Genomic DNA, 18,684 nt, shown 5'->3' with positions numbered 1-18,684 from the left:
TAACCTTTACAACATGTAAACCTTTTGGGAATGAAAGGTGAAATAACTGCATAACAGTAAAGTGTTAATACAGTCACATGAGAACAGAAACACCTAAGAAGGTACAGACATTAATTAAACTAGGAAAAAAAAAAATTCCAAAAGCCTTTCCTATTCTATTCACACCTAAAGAATTCATCATGAATAATGTTATTACACAGAATCTCAGGGGAAGTAAGAATGATTTCTCATTTATTATGAAAGGTTGGCATCATGACAGACAATACAAACCCATGAATATTAATAATGAAGTCAATTAAAGCTCAATATCAGGTCATAATAGGATGCAAACCAATAACTAGCACACTTCCAATAACCACAAGCAAAACAGACACTTGTGAAAAGATTTAAATAAAGTTATAACATCTGATTACTGGAAGGAGTGAAACAGTATAGACTGATAAGGATAGATATTGGAAGAAACAAATAGTAATATCTGCCATGTGACAAAGATATTTACAATTTATTTTAATACATAACCTATTCTATAATTAGGTTTTGTAGGTTATTTTATATATACTGCAGGATATCAAGCTTAGCTGTATCTTTTGTGCCAGAATTAGACACTATACCTCTTCTCCTACTGGAAGCTTCTCCAAGATTCTCTCATTCCCAGACTGGAATACAAGGTCATGTTCAGAAACAAGGAATGACCTGAAAAATGTGTCTATTTAAAAATTGTGCTGTATTAAACCAATTATCCAAAACACAAAACCTAATTTCTACAAGTTATTCAGAGCACTCCAAGCAGAGCTGCTGAACAGTTTATCAGGTTAATTCCTTTTAACTCTGCTACAGAACACCTGTCTTTACAGAGACATAACATGGATATATAAAGCTCTATATTTTTTTTAATGAGAAATAATTTGGACAAGACTATTAAAATAAAAATTCAGATTCATCAATTCCATTTATCATCAATAACAAAAAAAAATCTCCAGCAGTCCTTTTTAATCAATATTTTGTATGTGTCTGTCAGGACCCTGAGTACATCGATAGACTTCATAAGTCTAGCCTCACCTAGGGTGTCCCCAGGGGATCTATGAGCCCCACAGTTCCATTTAAGTTCAGCCCTGGGCCTCCAGTCCCAGCCTGAGGTTATTTTACAAGAGTGACAGCCTCTAGTTCAAGTACAGCTCTGCCTGTGTACCCACTGATCTAGACCCTCACCCTTGAACTGATTTCCTAGCTTGAGCTTGACCCTGATTCATTGTTATGGACCTGCCTTGTGATCATTGTGCTGTGTCTTACCCTGGTTGCCACCACTAGACTTGATCCAGACCTGTAAAAGTTGACCTTTTTTGGACCCATTTCATCACCACAAACTTGCCTGGCCATCTGCACTATTGTTTGACCCTTGCTGCTACCCCCAGGCTTACCTAGGGGTAGTGCGTTGGGGCACTGCCTGGTGAGGCCCCTGCCCTTTCTTGCTGTGTTATCGTGCCAGACTGCCCATCCCTTGGGGAGCAGCTGGCCTCACTGGCTCATGTTCAGTTACCTAAGGCCTTAATTCTGCATTCCATATTTGTAAAAACTCAGCTGAGTATGAAGATTTTTGCTTTCAGAAGTGCCACAAAGATCAGATTCATAGCTGTGAACTACATAACGTTACAGCAAATGTTTAAATAGATGCTACTGAGAACTTAATGATGTGAATTAAAGCATTTAACTTGAAAAACAAGCAAACAAAAATAACTACCAAAATCTAGTTGGGATAATTCTAGGAAAGAAAATTTGTATCAACATGTCATATCAGCTCACCATCATTTGTTCTAAACTGCAGCTTGCCTTGCCCAAAGTAAAGCTGTTTTGTTGCCTACTACTCTTAACAGTTTTATACACAATTGATTGGGTTTTTTTCTGACAGAATTGTCAATTTCCTGTATGTTCATTTTCTCAGTTCTCTGTGTCCTTTTTCTCAATCTCTTTCAAGTACAATGTTTTCTCTACATATGGATAACTTAATTTATCTTCTCTTCCATGTTTTTCACTCAATATTTTTTAATGTAAGAATAAAACTGGTAACAGTTGTAACGGTAACAATAGTTATATACAGAGAGGCATATAACAAAACCTATAAAAATCCCTTAAAATTCAAATTCACTATATTTATGAGACTTAGCATTATCCAGCTCTACTTGTAAATTTTGTCTATACTTTCCATGATGTGGAAAGCTACTGAAGCACTCTTTAAAATTCTTCAGGAGCATTTTTTTTTTTTTTTGTAAGTAGATTTTAAAAATACTCCTTTTATTCCAATCAAGAGCAATAGTTCTAGGCCATAGAAGATCCAAAGGAAAAGCACATTTGAGCAAAACAAGAGGGTGGAACTGAACTTGGAAAGGACAGCAGAGCAGGAAGGATCATCAATGAGCATATTAGCTTGAGTGACAGATGAGAATTAAGCCTGGGGAACAATGGAGTGAACTCTCAGCACTACATTTGGCTTAATTGTACAGAAGACTGTAAGCCACTATTACAACATTTTTCTCTTACTGAGAAGATGTGCCTCACTGTAATAAAATAAATTAATAACAACATTTATTTGCAGTTTTAAATGACTGATCTAAAAACCTAAACCAAATATCACCTAAGGCAGAATACCTTCCTACCCACACTGCTTTCTGTAAATCGAGTAGCAAACAGCTGCCCAAGCAGCCAAAGAGGTTAGAGGTATGCTCTTTAATAAATGAAAATAGCTCATGTTCAGGGAAATCACTCAGTGGGTGTTTGATGTAAACAGCCATTTTACCTTGCCTTTGGAACACAGAAGTATTACATGAGTTAAACTGTTATCTAGAGAAAAAATAAAACAGCTCTTTCAGAACAGCAAATCAAAGAACAAATAGTTGCAGCAGCCACTTATCAAGATTCACTAGATTCACTCTTCTTTTGAACTGTTCTGGACATCAGAGGTTTCTTCTTATGTTTTTCTACTCTGAGGGTACTTTCACATAAATGGTGCTTTCAGAAAACGCACCAACGGATGTCTAATACTACAATGCTGGCTTAGGGAAAGAATGCAAGCTTAAAGTAGATGCCTTTCAACTGAGATGTACAACAGCTTTTGCCAATATTAGGTCTTAATATGGCCATTTAATTAAAAAATTCTGCTAACTGTCCTTTATATACTTTTTCTATAGCTAAGGAAAAGTCAGGTTGCTTTACCTACCTTACCATTAAAATAAATAAATAATTAAATAAATAATGTTTACTCGATATTTTTTATGAGCATTTAAAACAAAGACTAGAAACCAGTAATTTGTGCTGTAGGAAATAACCACATATCGTAAAAAAATTACTCAAGCAGCACACAGATCCCAGATAGAGATTCGATCATACTAGATGCTATAGAAATGAGAAAATACTGTTGGTTTCCATCTTAAAGACCCATATATTGTGTTATTTATGTAAACTAGAAGATATCATGAGAAACTAATTTTCTCTTTCTATATACTGTGAAGCTTCACATATATCAGCTACAATTTATGCATCCAGGCTTATCCATTATCTTGAAAATAGATTTGACATCACTCAGTTATAATTGTTTTATCTAGACTACATTTCCTCATCAATAAAGGTTTTGAGGAGGAAGAAGAGACTAAGTATTTAATATTTTTTTTGCATCTGGTAGTGCTATCCTGAAGGAAATGCAGGGAAATTTCAAATGACATTGTACACCTATGTTTTGCCAAACTGAATTCTACCCATGTCCCTGCTTGAAAAGTATTCCTTGGAGGTACCCAACCCCTCCTTGCATCCCCCTCCCCCTCCTCCATCCCCCCCAAAAAACCTATGCCATGAAACACAAAAAAAAAAACCACCACAGAACCCAGTAAGAACAATATGTCTGAAAGTGCAGTACTGTGTTGGCTGGAGCAGCTCAAATACTTAGAACAAATGAAGCTGCTGTCCTGGGAAGCAGTAGTTCCCTTCTTCAAATATGGGGAAAAGCACAATATCAGTTCGGAGAAAGTAAAGCACAGTGATATAACTAGAGCTCCCTAAAACAATGGCACATGGACTGCAATCATGTAACATGGCTTCATTTTAGAGAACAGCCTCAGAATAATAATTAAATTGAAAAAACCCACTAGTTACAATGTCAAATGCTTTTTATATTTTAAAAGCAATATGCTGGTTCTGAAAGTCTGGGAACCAGTTGACTGTCATAGCCAAAGGCTTACGTGTGACCTATGTTTTTTGTCAGTCTGCCTTCTCCTTTCCTTTCTTTTGGACCTTACTTCTTTTTGGCACTAAACATTAAAGGAAACAATAACACATCATGGAAGATCAGTTACGCTTAGATACTCTGTAATATAACTTCAAGGAACAATCTGTCATTGGATGATCACAACAGAAAACATACATGGACAGACATTATTGCTGGAACAGCTATGGCTGGTTTTACAGTTTTACTTTCAGGAGTTCCTGATCTGTAAGGAAGAGGTGGAGGTAGAAATTTTCATGGTTTAGAAATAATTTTATGCCTTCCTATCAATTTTTCTGCTATCTGGACATGAATAATTAAACAGATTACTGGACAAATGACTGTAAATTTATCACTTCAATTGAATTTAGACCTTAGAAAATGTTTGCTTCTCTGTATTTAAAAACAGGGAAGATTAATTACATTTTTAAGAGGCCATTTAAATCTCATGATGTTTCAAGCATTAAGAAACTTCTAAAACTATCACTTTCAAGCTTTCTTTTCAGTTTTCAGCTCTTTGAAAAAAATCTGTATGTTGCTGTCATACCACATTCATTTACTTCAATTAATATTGGTTTAATGCCTATTACATTAGAATCAACATTGCTAGTGGTTGCAGATGATGTTCAATTTTAGTAATATATCTCCTTTTAACACAGAGCAGTTACCATCACCCAAAACATTAGGTTGGAGAAAACACTGTCAAAGCCAAAAGCTTTAGAACCAAATACTCCAAACCAACTTTGTCCATAAAATTTATTTAGGTCTAGCATGGTTTTGTAGACAGCATATCCCTTCTCCATTTCCTGTGTGAATGTAAGGATGTATGATGACATCTACTCATATGGTCTATGGAAGTAGAAATAAATAAAACTCAAGAATAGATTTTTTTTTTTTATGTAATCAAGTCTTTTTTTCTCCTTGTCCAGTGAATGATTTATAGCTCTGCAGAGAAGACAAGTATCACAGGACATATCAATATTATTTTTAATAGAAAGATCCTTATCTGTGTTCCTGTACTCCCTTGGGTTGGAGGGGAGGGGGGGCTGGTTGGTTGTTTTTTACAAGATATCTTTTCTTTAATTTTGCTTGTTCTAGATATGCCCATAATCAGTTTTATGCTATTCAGTTTAGTTTCTGATTGACAGGCCTTTGCATAGTGCTTTTGTAGTTTAGGTGATTAACTGTGGACCACAACATTAATATTTTCTATTTTTTGTCATTAATATTGTCAATGTATTTGATTGCTGGTTTTAAAATACAGCAAACATTTTTAATACAGGATTTTGAGGGTAACATTTTCAAAAGCTAAGTAACTAAGTTCCTTTGAAAATGGAACATTAGAGCTTACTTTTTGATACTAATGTTTTTCTCTAGTGTACTTTTTCAGCCTAATCCTTCTTTTGTTTCTAACAGCAGTTGTTCAAAACAGTAATTTTACAAAACACTCTTTTTAAATTCTGGTTATTCTGAGTTCTAGATTAACAGATTGGTTTCAATTGTGAAGAGTATTTTCTATTTTAATTTTCCAGTTAAGTGAAATGTCTCCAGAAGAAACACTGTAAACTGATAGGGAATACAAACATTGATTGTACTATTTTACTAGTCACGTGTTTCAAGTTGCAAGTATATAAACTGGATAGATAAATTAATTTTTATGCTAATGTAGCTTGACTAAATAGAACATAGTTTTCATTTAAAGCTATTTATTAACTTTAACATTTCATGTAATATTGGGTGTATTTTATTCACTTGTCTGCAGTTCTAATTCAAATTATTGCAGGTAAAGGCAATTATGTCATATCATACTGCTAATACAATAAGTGTATATGTTACTTCCTGAGTATGATGACACACAAGAAGCACACATGAAAATTATGATTTAGTACTTATATGCACATTTTTCCTGAAGAAGCAGCATATAATTATATGAAGTACTCATTCATGGTGTCTTTCTCCATCATTTACATATTTTTAAATTATAAGATATGTTTATATAAGTCATTCTGGTGTAAAATCTATAAATTTCTGGCTGGTTTGGATATATAGGAACATATCTGTACCTGAACGGTACCAAAGAGATTAATGATGGAATCCTATTTCTTGCAAGTAGTAGCACTCAGCACTGGATACTAATAATGCATACAGAGTGAACCAATTGATTTATCACATGGTTACTGTACACAGCTGTACTGTACACAGCTGAATGAAGTATATACTAAAATACTTGACTGCTGATTTTTTAAAAAATTACAGTCATTCATTCATTAATTACATTCACTGGAGCAAAACTCAGATAATTTTTTTTAAATAAAATTTTCCCCTTCTCTTTCTCTCTCTCTTTTTTTTTTTTTTTTTTTAAAGACTGGGAGAAAATATATTGCTCAAATAAGAAGTCACTTAATCATTTACTACATCCTTCAAATTCTGATTTAGTTAATTTATGATTTATGGAAAATAGTTAATTAGTTACACTTAATTAGATATCAGTCTACATTTAGAGTCAATTGCCTTAAACACCATTTATATAACCAAAGAACTCGCAAATAAATATCAATGTAAAGAATAGATTAAGGAAGAAATTTTGTACACATTAATACATGATAGTTAAATTTGATGTTTAATACAGACATTCAAAACAAACAGTCTAATCTACTTCCCTAACTTCTCAGATTTGTCTTAGGTATTTTTATAGTATACAAATGCAGTTATTTTGAACAAATACACATCTCTAAGCTTTAAAATGATCATCATCTTTCTGGTCATAGTTTTTGAAAATACCTATTACTAGATGAAAAAGCTTTCAATTTGAAAATATTAACTTCTAATTCACTGGTGACCCTCAATTTAGTAATAAAAAAGTTCCTTTAAATTCAATAAAATTATCCGAGGCAAAGGAAAATTCCATAGTCAGGTTAGGTTAATTACTTTTGGTTCAGCTTAACCTGCTCAGAGGCTCAGATCTCTGTTGAAAAAGACATGTCAGCCCAGATGATATGCTAATGACTGGACATGTGCTTAGGAAAATATAGAGAAATAGCTCTTGGAATACTGTCATTACTGACAGCTCTCACCCTAAGGAAGCACTTGTACTTCTCTGTAAATATGCTGCAAGAACTTGCTAGCAAATGTAAGCAGGCAAAGCATCACAACAGCCAAAAAGATGCTGTAGCTCTTCGTGTATATAGTGTACTGGCTAACTGCATTCATGAGCTTGATGATCTTTTTTTCAGACTCATTTATTTCCTTGTAATTTTGTGTTGAAGCTACATGCACTAGGACTCTGCTTCTTTACTGCACATGTAAAGGTCATTTAAGTGCATACACAACGTTATACCCTCAGTGAATATATAACTTAATGTAATAGCTTTTATCATCTTTTCTCTTGTATTTGGGCTATTTTCATGGTGCCACTGCTGTTAGACATGGCTTAAACATGAGCCAAATGCCTGACACTCCATATATTTCTGCTGCATTTCTCAAGAGCCTGTTCCATCCCTCATCAGGACAACACACCTTTTTGAGCATAAGCTGTTCAGACTGTGTCTTTCCTGAGTTATTATAGATAGAGAACACCATGAGAAGTAGTACAGCCTGCAACAGCTGATAAGAAAACCAAAATTAACAGTAAAGAGAGACAGCTTTTTTTCTCCCCTCCCTCAATTTGACTTCACAAGCAAAAGAGAAGTGATTATACCACCACATAGAAAGCGTGCTCTGTTCAGAGACCACTGCTGAGTGATGTTCTTAGAGGCTGACTGGACTCCCTCCTGAGGATTCAACTCCACTTGACAGAAGGTGACGGCAGGGAAGTAACACAATTGTTGCCACTTCATTCCTTGCCCCTTCCACACATTATGCATCATCACCCACACTCAGGGAAGCAGAAAGACAGCAATTATTTTCCCTTATCTTTTTTTCCACAGCATTGTTGCTTGTTCAAAGAAAACAGATTAAAAAATTAATTCCCTTCTGGAAAACTTCCAGGAATTGTGATAGCCTTCCTCGGTAAAGACATTAGTTTCAAAAATGGAATCAAATGCCTTTCCTGATCTCCAGATGCAATCGATCAGTTACAACACCAAAATCATGTCAGGACTTGCTTTCCTTCCTTTCTTAAGCTTTCAGAAAGTCACTATCCAATAGCTGAACCCTCTGTAGACACATGCCTAAGAGTGAGAACAGAACACACACAAAGCCCTACAGGTCAACACCATCAGTATGTCCAATTTAATTTTAAAGAAGTATATAATGAATTGTGAAACACACTACCCTTTAACCAGCTATTGTTATAGTTAGTCACAAAACCCCATATCACCCAAGGCCTGTTGGATAGATGCTTTTAGGCTTTCTATTTTTCTTCCCCAAAAGGGGATATTTATTTCATTATACATTATCTTTTGATCTTCTTACTCTAACCAATACCTGATGTTCCTTCAGTCCAGCTTTCTTGGCACAGTCTTGGACCAGATTAAGCTATTCTTCTCATCAAAGTCTTAGGTTTGGGTATCAAGACTGTTGATGAAGGGCAGAAGCTACACTGAATTCCGTAGTCAGGTTAGGTAATTTCTTTTGGTTTAGCTTAACTTACTCAGAGGTTCAGATCTCTGTTGAAAAATACGTGTACTCTAATTGAAGATGATTGCTGGCTATCATTTTTCACTCACCAGTATCTCTAGTTCCACACTGTTTATCCTCTACCTCAAAAAAGCAATAGCTAAGCATTTCATTGCTCCAGTGTTTTAGAAAAGTGACACACAATTTATGTGGTTAGTTTCTAAATATGGGTGATAGCTCAGTTATTCCACTTAGATGAGAGGGAAGCACTCCCCTTACAAGCACTCTTCTGTCTCTTCTAAATCTGCAGTTCCACAATACAAAGACATTAGCAACAGTTCTAACCTTTCCTTTCCATCACCTACCCCTTGTATCTGTACCTGTTCAAGGGCATACTAGAACAACTATTTGCACTAGCCACTTCCAAATCTGTAAAAAGATTAATGTAAAAGATTTGTATTTAAAATAACCTACATTACAAAATTTTTCTTTTTTTTTAAAATACAAACTGGACAAAGTTTTGTGCCACCGTACTCAAGGGGACAGTGAGCCAAGACCAGGGTCAAGCAACAGAAATTAAGCCAATTCTGCTTTTGAATACATTGCATTGTAAAATCATGGCCTAACAACATACAGCAAAAAGAGATGAAGCGAAACCTGTCTCCACAGAAGCAACTATCCACTGGTGTAGGGTTCATTAAGAAACCAAAACCACTTATGGAACTTGCTGCATACCAAGGAGTCCAGGGAACTGAATTTAACAGTCAAATTCCAGTATCCCATCACTTGCTTCCTCATATGCCCATCCACATATCTGAACCAGAAAAGCATTTTAGTGTTTTAACACAATCGAGGCACACAGAAAATCTTTGTGATACTTAAACAGCAATACATACTGCAAAGGCATCTAATACTTTGGGATGTGTAAAAAGTAGCTGGAAATTAATAGATATTATCTAAACAGTAACATAATTAAACTACAAGTCTGCATCAAGCATAATTTCATTATGCAAATCCCCAAGATCAATTGTCAGCCAAAGAAACAGGTTAGAACAGATTTGTGTGCTTCTGTTGTTTTTTGCTACTTTTAAATCAAGCAGGGTTCTTCCTTTCTGAAAATATGTAGGAATATAAATCCATCACTGTTCCATTTGTGCTTTTCAATTTTATGCTGCTCTGGGTATTATAATTCAGTGTCAATAGTACACCAAATATAAGCTGCTGTCACATACAGTACTGTGTTTACAGAACATATAGCTATGCAACAAACATTTTCATACCTCACTGCCCCTATCAAGAATTTTTCTTTGATGGGCTGCCATACAGTTTTCAGTTTATGGCAGGATCCTTGAATTCTTTACCTTATTTTTGTTTCTAAGCAGTTCTTCACATTTTGTATAGCTTTTATTCTAACTATGGGTGAACTGGGTTTTGTTGCATCCATGGTACATTACATAGGCAGGGAATGAGAAGCCTCCCTGCTCCATCTCATGAAATATGCTTGAAGGCTGACTATTAGGGAAAGGTAGCTACTGAGGTGACTCTCTTATGTGTCTCAGCTGTGCAGAGTTTCCAGAGATGATTATTTAAAGAGTAAAACAATCTAGACCCCCATAGTCACAGTTGCAGATAGTGAATACTGCAGTTCATTGCAGTTTTAATACCACTGAAGTGTTCTCAATGCTTAGCCACATAGAACTTAGTGTATTTTCAGGAAGACAGTAATGAGGAACCTTACAACCACTTGTCTGTCAATTTTGCTGACCCACTGAGGAGTCTAAGAAATGTTATTTGTTCTTCCTATCAGTCTCAGTTCTAATTTCTTTAATGTCTTGTGAACTTTAATTTTAAAGTATCATGCAGGCAGCGCACTGCTTGTAAACCACAACCTGGGAAGTCATTGTTAATGCTAATGTAAATAGCAGTAGCATCAGACTTTCTATTGCCTCCTGTTGCAAGATGGAGTTCTGTTTGAAGCTCTGTCAAAAACTTTACCTGCTCTATGTTTCAGCACGTCTCATTATTTAGACTGTTGATCCACTAACACTTAATTGGAAAAAGCTACAACTGCCCCTGCTCTTTTCTGTTCTTCCTTTATGCTGACACAAAATATTTGAGCAGCTGCTAAATTAAATGGACCACAAGGCTGAGCTAATCTGGCAAAATGTTTCAGTTTTTAATCCAGATCAGTTCCCAGTCTGGTTCACTGAATGGCAAGAAAAACTCTTATGATGACCCAGGGAGGCAAACAACACAGGGAAATCGGTGATCAGCTGACAGTGGCAGAAGCACTGCTTCTTTCAGTGTCCTCCATCCATCCTTGAACCTATTCAATTAACCAAACACACGGATACCAAATCAAGCCAAAGAGAGGGGCGTCATGTTTCTCAATTCAACACGGGGTTCAAGACAGCCTGTTGCAACAAAGTACAGTTCCAGGAGAGATGGAAAAGAGGAGATGAGAGCAGTCCCATGGTTACAAGAGGGGGCTGGAGATGAAGGAGTAGGAAGGGTTAGAGACAAGGATGGATGGAAAGAGTGACTTTCAGTTCCGGTAAGATATTCTTTTTATTTGAAAGAAACTTGCTATACCAGGTCTCTGTCATTAAAGAACACAGGAAAGCTAATAAATACCCGCATTGTCTTTAAAATATTCTTTTAAAAAATCACCTTAAATAAAGACCAATCAATCAACGTGTTTGCACTTCTGAAGCCATCTGTATATACATAACTATCTGCTGCAAAATATTCTAGAATGTTATTTACCCCTTTTGCATCATTAATAGATTATATTATTGTTTTGTAGAAATTTGCCAAGGGTATTTCTGATTGCCTTTAATATCTACATTTTTTGTAGGCTAAAATCCTCTTTTCTGACCATCAATGATTCACTGAGAAGGCACACATATTTGCAAACTGGCTTGGCAGGATACAGTATTCCTCATGTTTTTTCTTTCAGTAAAATATGAATATTTGTGCTCTGTTCTACCATAATAATGGAAATATATGCCTTATGGCTTTTTAGGTTTATAAAACTTCCACTCACACTCTTGCTTAAAATAATTCTATTTGTATCACAATTCCTTTCAGAAATTAAAAAAAAATATATAAAAATCAATAACTGGTATGATATACGCCCATTATAACAAATTAAAATACCTTTGTTTGCTTTCTTGTATGTTGAGACCACTTTCCGTTGATGACAGATTATCACATCTATCTTGATGTGATTGCCTTGTACCTTGGAGGGGTGTCCCTCTCTGCCAGCCTCCGCAATCTACATCTTTGTGGCTATCTGTAGAGAAACAAAAAGCTGCTAGAAATCTTTCAGTTGATTCTACAGAATGAACTACTAAAGGAAGAAGTACACATTAAACTAATGAAATTAATTCATTAAATTCATAGTAATAGGCAATTAATCAAGTCAATTACAAAACATTATTATGATTAAATCACTTTTTACAAGAACAGCAGAAACAGAGTTCCAAGATCACTTTCTAACTGTTGCTCTGAAAACTTTAAGAGGCCTAAACCAGTTACTTTTTTGTTACACAAACTTGGAAGCAGTTCATTTTACAACTGAAAATGAGCTATTGCTGGATTGGGAAAAAAATAGTTCTCTTAATTTTTTAGTCCAACTTCAGTTCTTAATTGGCTATGTATTTCTTATGTGTCCATGCACAGTATTCCAAGATGTGAGGAGGGGTTTTGTTCTCTTTGAGGTTTTTCATTTGTTTGTTTGGGGGGATGTTTTTGTATTTTAAGTAAGGAATCAGGTTTTACTTTAATTTCATGTGCTATTGGCCCAGAACAGACTTTTTTTCAAATTCTCATCTATTTGCAGAAACCTGGCAAGTCTCATCTGTAATTGGAGGTACCAACCAATTTCCTGCAGAACATTTTATTCTGCAAATCATCCTACTAGCTTCAGTGAGAGGAAATGTTTCATGATTTGGCCCTGAGTGTGAGGAAATTTTCTTCCATAGTGATTAAGGAAATCTGTGTACCCATCTCATTTCTTCCATTTTTGATGTTTTAGTTACATATTAGGCATATGTTTTGATTTATTTCTTCTTACACTGTTTACTCACACCTGGTTAGCTGCCAAAAAAGGTAAAATTTATGTCATATCTTTCGCTCAAAACAAAAGCAATACTGTTGTGAAACAAAGAAGATAAGAAACAAAGAGAAGATAAAGATAATGTTTTAGAAAACAACGGGATCTTGTTTTTTTCTTATTGCATAAGTTAATGTCAAATTTTAGGTTGCAAGTGTACGTGAAGTATTACACTAAGGTGTTCCACACTTCGAATTTTATACTTTGATGAATGATTTTTCCCAGTCACTCCGCTATGATTTTTCAGGACCTTGTTTTAGGCTGATCAAAACTGTATCAGACTGATTCGCTTTCTCATTTTCTAATCACTTGGTGTATCAGTGAATTAGTATAGTGTCTAATGCAGAAACAGGGATCAATCTCATTATTGCTACTTTGCTCTTGTTACCTCATATCCCCATTTGATAACTAAAGTATATGGCAGAAAGTGATAGAGTTAAATTTCAATCAAGCCTACGAGGTGAATACCTGCATAGCATTTTCCAAAATTGCTCATGAGGTTAACATCCTGTTGACTTTCAGTTGGCTACTTTGCAAAATGAGATCTTAGTTCCCAAGTCACACTAATGACTTTCACTTACCAAATACATTCCACTTAAGTAAAATTATCTTCAATTTCTTTAGATTATACTATCTAAGGTATTACTGTATGTTAAGGAGTATGATATATCTATCTAATGCTGAAGAAAAAATAAGTGTTGTCCTTTAATTTTTTTTCTGTCATCTCTTACAAGAATGACCTAACAATTTGGAGGCACAGTTACGGTATTTCATAACAAAACCTGTTTATTTTTTTACAAACTTGGCTTTTAGAAACTTTAAAAATATTTGCAATTCAGCTGTAGTCTGTATTTTATTACTGTGAATTTATCTAGAGTCTGTATTTTATTACTGTGAATTTGCTTACAGAATTTTAGATATACGAGATCCTCATTTTACTTAGCAGCCTTTTAATGGAGCTCGGTCTAGATGGCAATGGTGAAATGACAACTTCGTTGCTACCACAACTAACATTAGATGCATCTTTTAGAAAAAAAACACTCATGAATGAGCTAATGCTGTTACAACACTTCCCTGTCACTACATTCAGTGCTTCAAGTCCAAATGGAGCCATTAATGTTAAAGCAGCATGGCAGGCTCTTATATTTCCACCAAGTATCTGGCATTCTCAAATGGACATCTTTCAGGAAATGTGCAAAATAACTGCAGTCTTCTACCTTTCCAATGTGATTTATCATAACAAAGTGGCTGTACCAATTCCACTAGTCAAAGACAGATTCTAATCTGGTTACAGCTGAGCTGAGAATCTTTCAACAGCATAAGCAATCAAAATATAATGTCTTAATCAAACTCCAGGTAGAGAGTAAAGATAAACATGTGGCTTTCTCAGTACTGCACACATAATGCTTTTGAATTCTTCCCTCTGTACAGAAAATCATAGTGTAAGAGTGACCTCTATGGGATGTCCACAGTGTTCCACGACTGCAGCCCCGGGGACTGCCTTGAAAACACCATTTCAAATATCTTTACTTGGAAACAGATTACAGGCATCAACCTACAAACCGACACGCCCTCTAAGTAGCAGCCTGAAATCATTAATAACCTGAATTTACAGCTTGTAAACACACAATTAGAGTTTCTATAACAGACTTGCACCAGGTTTCTAGATGTGAAAACCAAGTAAGGACACACTTAAAACATTCTGCTGATTCAAAGGGGGTTCAAGAAGAATTTATGGCACATAAAGATTAAATACAATTTGTACCAGCTTTTCTCCCTTTATAATGGGTATTCCACTTTTACTGCACAAACTGTTGTCTTTTTCTGTCATCTTCTCTATAAGCCTCCTTCTTTGTACTACTATGCTCTTATCATACTTAAGGATTCAGTCTCTTTGACATATGGACACTTTCCACCATACTTCAAGGAAATAGATTTATCTCATAAGTGAGAATAATCTAGATGGAGATACATGTGAATAGCAAGAAAGTATGAATTTTTACTCAGACAACTGAAAAGTATTTGTGACTGCTGGAGAAAATATACCAAACAAAAACCAGAAAGTGACTAGGTCTTAGGTTATCTTTTAAAATGTTTTATTAGCTAAAAATTACTAAATAAGGAGTAATTTTTATTAAAAAAAAAAAAAAACAAACAACAACAACAACAACCAAACAAACAAACCAACAAACAAAAAAAGCATGTAGGCCCTGTTGTGACTGATAAGAATCCACAACAGTCCACAGTTACTCTGTGAAAAGGTATACGTTCTACCACATGTATTAACAGGAGTGTAGTCATGGAGACTGCACTCAAGCATCAGAAATAACTAGTCTGCTGTAATAATCACCATTAGCTGTATTGCCAAGTTCACTTTCAGACAATGCATTTCAAAACGAACATTAAATGGCTGAAGAGCGTATTTTTGGTATGACTTCTATTCTTCCCTTTCAAAAGATTAATGTTTCTCATTCACATTTCTTCAAGTTTTTAAATTTTATCCTTGTCTAAATTTTCAGATTAGGTTTTTTAGTCATAGCTCATTAGACTGTCTAAAGACTAAAATATAAACTTTTTTTTTCTTTGTGAATTTATTTGGCATATTAGACCATGTCATGTAGAGGGACTTATAATCTCGATAAAGTCAATCTTATTGTATTATATCTAGAAATAATGTGAGGTGATGCATCATTTGATGCTCGGTTTCCATTTCTACCTTCATATGAATTATTTTCATACACATATATGCAGTTTTCATCTTCATATGCACTATTCATAAAGGCAGACAACATTTTCTAATAAGATAAAAAATGCTGTTGAAGGTCTAGATTTTACTAACACATTGTGCAAACAGCTAGTCAAAGCTGGCATGATACAGTTAAAACACACAGGCTCTAGTAGATTGATCCTTAAGAAAGCACTTTCTTCAGCTCTACAATCCATGTGTGGGTGAACATTAACCAGTGAAATGGTTCATCCACCTCCTCACAGGAATTGGTTCTCAGTGATTCTATTATTTACCAGTATCCATTATATAAATGCTCCAGTAATGAATAAGCATTTAAGATTCTATAGGAATATGACTATTTGCCTCTGTATTTCCGGAACTTAAAGTAGAGTAGAATGGTTGGAAAGCTGGAGCAAGATCTCAACCTGTAACTCACCAAATGGTAATGCAAAGTAGACATCCAGTAAGATCTCATGTGAAGTTGGTGTTTTTGTACCTTCAATCTCACTCCCATTTTTTATTACTTCAGAATGCAATGTCCACCAGGAACCTGGACCTTCCTAGGAAAAAACATTTGAAAGTTACCTGGGTAGGATTTAAAGCACTTATCCACTTTATTCCTGAATGAAGAGGTTCCCCTAAGTCAATAGGAGTTTTTTATGACACCAATAGGCTTAGGATCCATTCTAGACACTTCCAACATTTGTGTATGTAAGTATCAGTTAGGACTTCATCCAGTTTACTCACCGACATAAAATTCAAAAGAATATTTTCTCTACAATATAGACAAATGTACATTAAGGTGGTCAGATGATTAAGAAGCAAGAAATACAAATATTGAAAATTACTCTTATGAACTGAGATTTTTCAGTTTGCCTTTGAACTGGTACCAAACAAGTATATTCTAGCAAGACTGAAGCAATCAATGTATGCTAATAACCAAGACCAAAAAATAGCTTCTGAAATAACACTCTCTTATAGGTTTTTTCTGAGCTATATAGCCTAGAGCAAAGCTGCAGGGTTAAGATGAGCAGGATAAATAACTAGGAAGGCTCCACAGTGGCCTAATTATAAATTAAGTCTTAGAGGGTCTGAAGAAATTAAGAAACAATCTCTACTTTTGCATCTCTGTTTGATTAAAATTTAGTATTTACTCTTAAGCCACAACTGCTGTGTCAGCAAGTTGTAACTCAACAACAGCTAGGGTAGCAGAGCAAATCCAGTTGCCTTTGGGCCTGAAACGAGACTTGGCACCTGTGATACAGAGAAATTTCTAATGTAAGCAGGATTTACTTTCTTCTCCCCTGCTTCCATTCTCTGAGTAGAATCATTAAAATGTCAGTTCAGTTTATATATGAATATTTATTAGTTCCTATAAAGAAATAATCATAGAGACTGATGGAAGATGCTGTAGAAAGAAGTTTTCTGATTCTCTCTCCTTTACCTCATCATCAATTATCTTTTTTTATTTTTTTAGAAAATTTAAAGAAGGCAAACAATTTTATTTGCAAAGATTAATTTAATCGCTAATTCAGAGTTACTTTTTTAAAAATAGACTCCATGGACTATGTGAAGGAAGCATATTTATGAATGGTAGAATTGTGGAGTAGTAGAATAAAACACCTCTAACTTTTTCCAATTTCAGACAATTTTGCAGCACTTGCAAATTGCTTCAGTATTTCCACATTCCCAGAACCCTTTTTTCTTTATTTTCAAGCCTACTGAGAGCAAGCATGCTCATTCTGGGGGCTAAGTATGACTATGCTGGATACATAACTCTTGCAATTGACTCATTTTTTCCACTCATCCTTCTCTATGCACTCATTGTACTATTAATTTCTTCCATTGTACCACAGGGCAAATTTCTGTTTTCATCTTTGAGACAATGGCCAATTCCCTTGAGAGACAGAAAAAATAGTATTTTGCCCATTTTAATAGATTCACCCAAGGTCACAAGAATGGCCAGGCCAGGAACCTCAATTTGAAATTCCCTCACTCTAATCACATAAACCAACCTGTCCCTGCCTCCCTAACAATCTGTGAGTGCAGATGAACTCTAAACCACTTACTGAATTATACTTGACTCAATATGTGAGCCATTTCTCCAGGATATATGGCTAACGCATACAAGCTGTCACTTTGAGAGTCACATGTGCATTATACCTCAATATTACAGACTGAAACAAATGAGAAAGAAATATACATCAATCATAAGTGTCCTTACAGTATTTGGAAAGGCTAAGAATGAGAAATTAAAGGGATTTTACTCAGTATCTTACATTTCCACAGAAAGTCAACTTACATCTGTTGCATGTTCCACAGTTGCAAGGGGAATCCATAAAACTCCTAAAATGCTATCCCAGAGCAAGCCTTTCTTCCACAGCTCTATAATGAAGCCCTTCCCATCAGCACAGATTTCACTAAAAACAATGAATACACAAACCATTAAACTGTAAACAGTCTCAACTGCTCAGTAATCTATCATAACAACTTGAGTTAGTGATTTACATCAGATGCAGAGCTGTTTTATTTTCAGTACACTCATAAAATGCAAGATAGCAGGCATGATGCAAAGGTTAGACTGAACAAGCCAAGTCTCAAGTCTTATTGTTCAGGGTTAGTCTTACAAACTGATGAGGACAATTCTGCTGAAAATGTAACACAGAAGACCCAGTTGTCAGTAGCTTTATTTTGCTACAAGACTTGGCCCTTTTGGATATAACCCAAGAAGAAACCAGGACCAGGAAATGCCTTTAGTTCAGCTTTAGCTTCTTCTGTGTAGTTTCTGCATATGGAATCCCTCAGTTGCCTCAGCAGGACACTGGTCTCCTCATGACAGCCCTGAAGAACCTGCATTCTCAGGTTCCACTGTAGCTAGCTTGTTAGGTACAGGAGTTGTATAATATAGCTAGACTTTTGTCAGGTGAGTTTTTAGGTAAAACTATGATCCACAGAAATTATCAGTCTTTTGAACATAAAACTCAGAGGAATATTTTCGATGAAACAGTGAGAGTTGGTGTCGTGGTTTGAGCC

General features: G+C 35.2%; 1 protein-coding gene across 1 annotated transcript in view; it reads right to left on the bottom strand.

Annotated features, from left to right (window-relative positions):
* The window catches only part of UNC13C (unc-13 homolog C), a 212,384-nt gene extending 200,384 nt beyond the window's left edge, over positions 1 to 12,000 (bottom strand). The window contains exon 1 of the mRNA XM_042804059.1: positions 11,966 to 12,000. The gene's annotated coding sequence lies outside the window, so the exon portion shown is untranslated. The remainder of the gene's footprint in view (positions 1 to 11,965) is intronic.
* Positions 12,001 to 18,684: the final 6,684 nt, after the last annotated feature.

This window comes from Tyto alba, unplaced genomic scaffold (genome assembly GCF_018691265.1).
Source record: "Tyto alba isolate M040663 unplaced genomic scaffold, T.alba_DEE_v4.0 Super-Scaffold_41, whole genome shotgun sequence".
Taxonomy (NCBI): Eukaryota; Metazoa; Chordata; class Aves; order Strigiformes; family Tytonidae; genus Tyto; species Tyto alba.
This window is presented reverse-complemented; position numbering and strand designations above follow the sequence as displayed.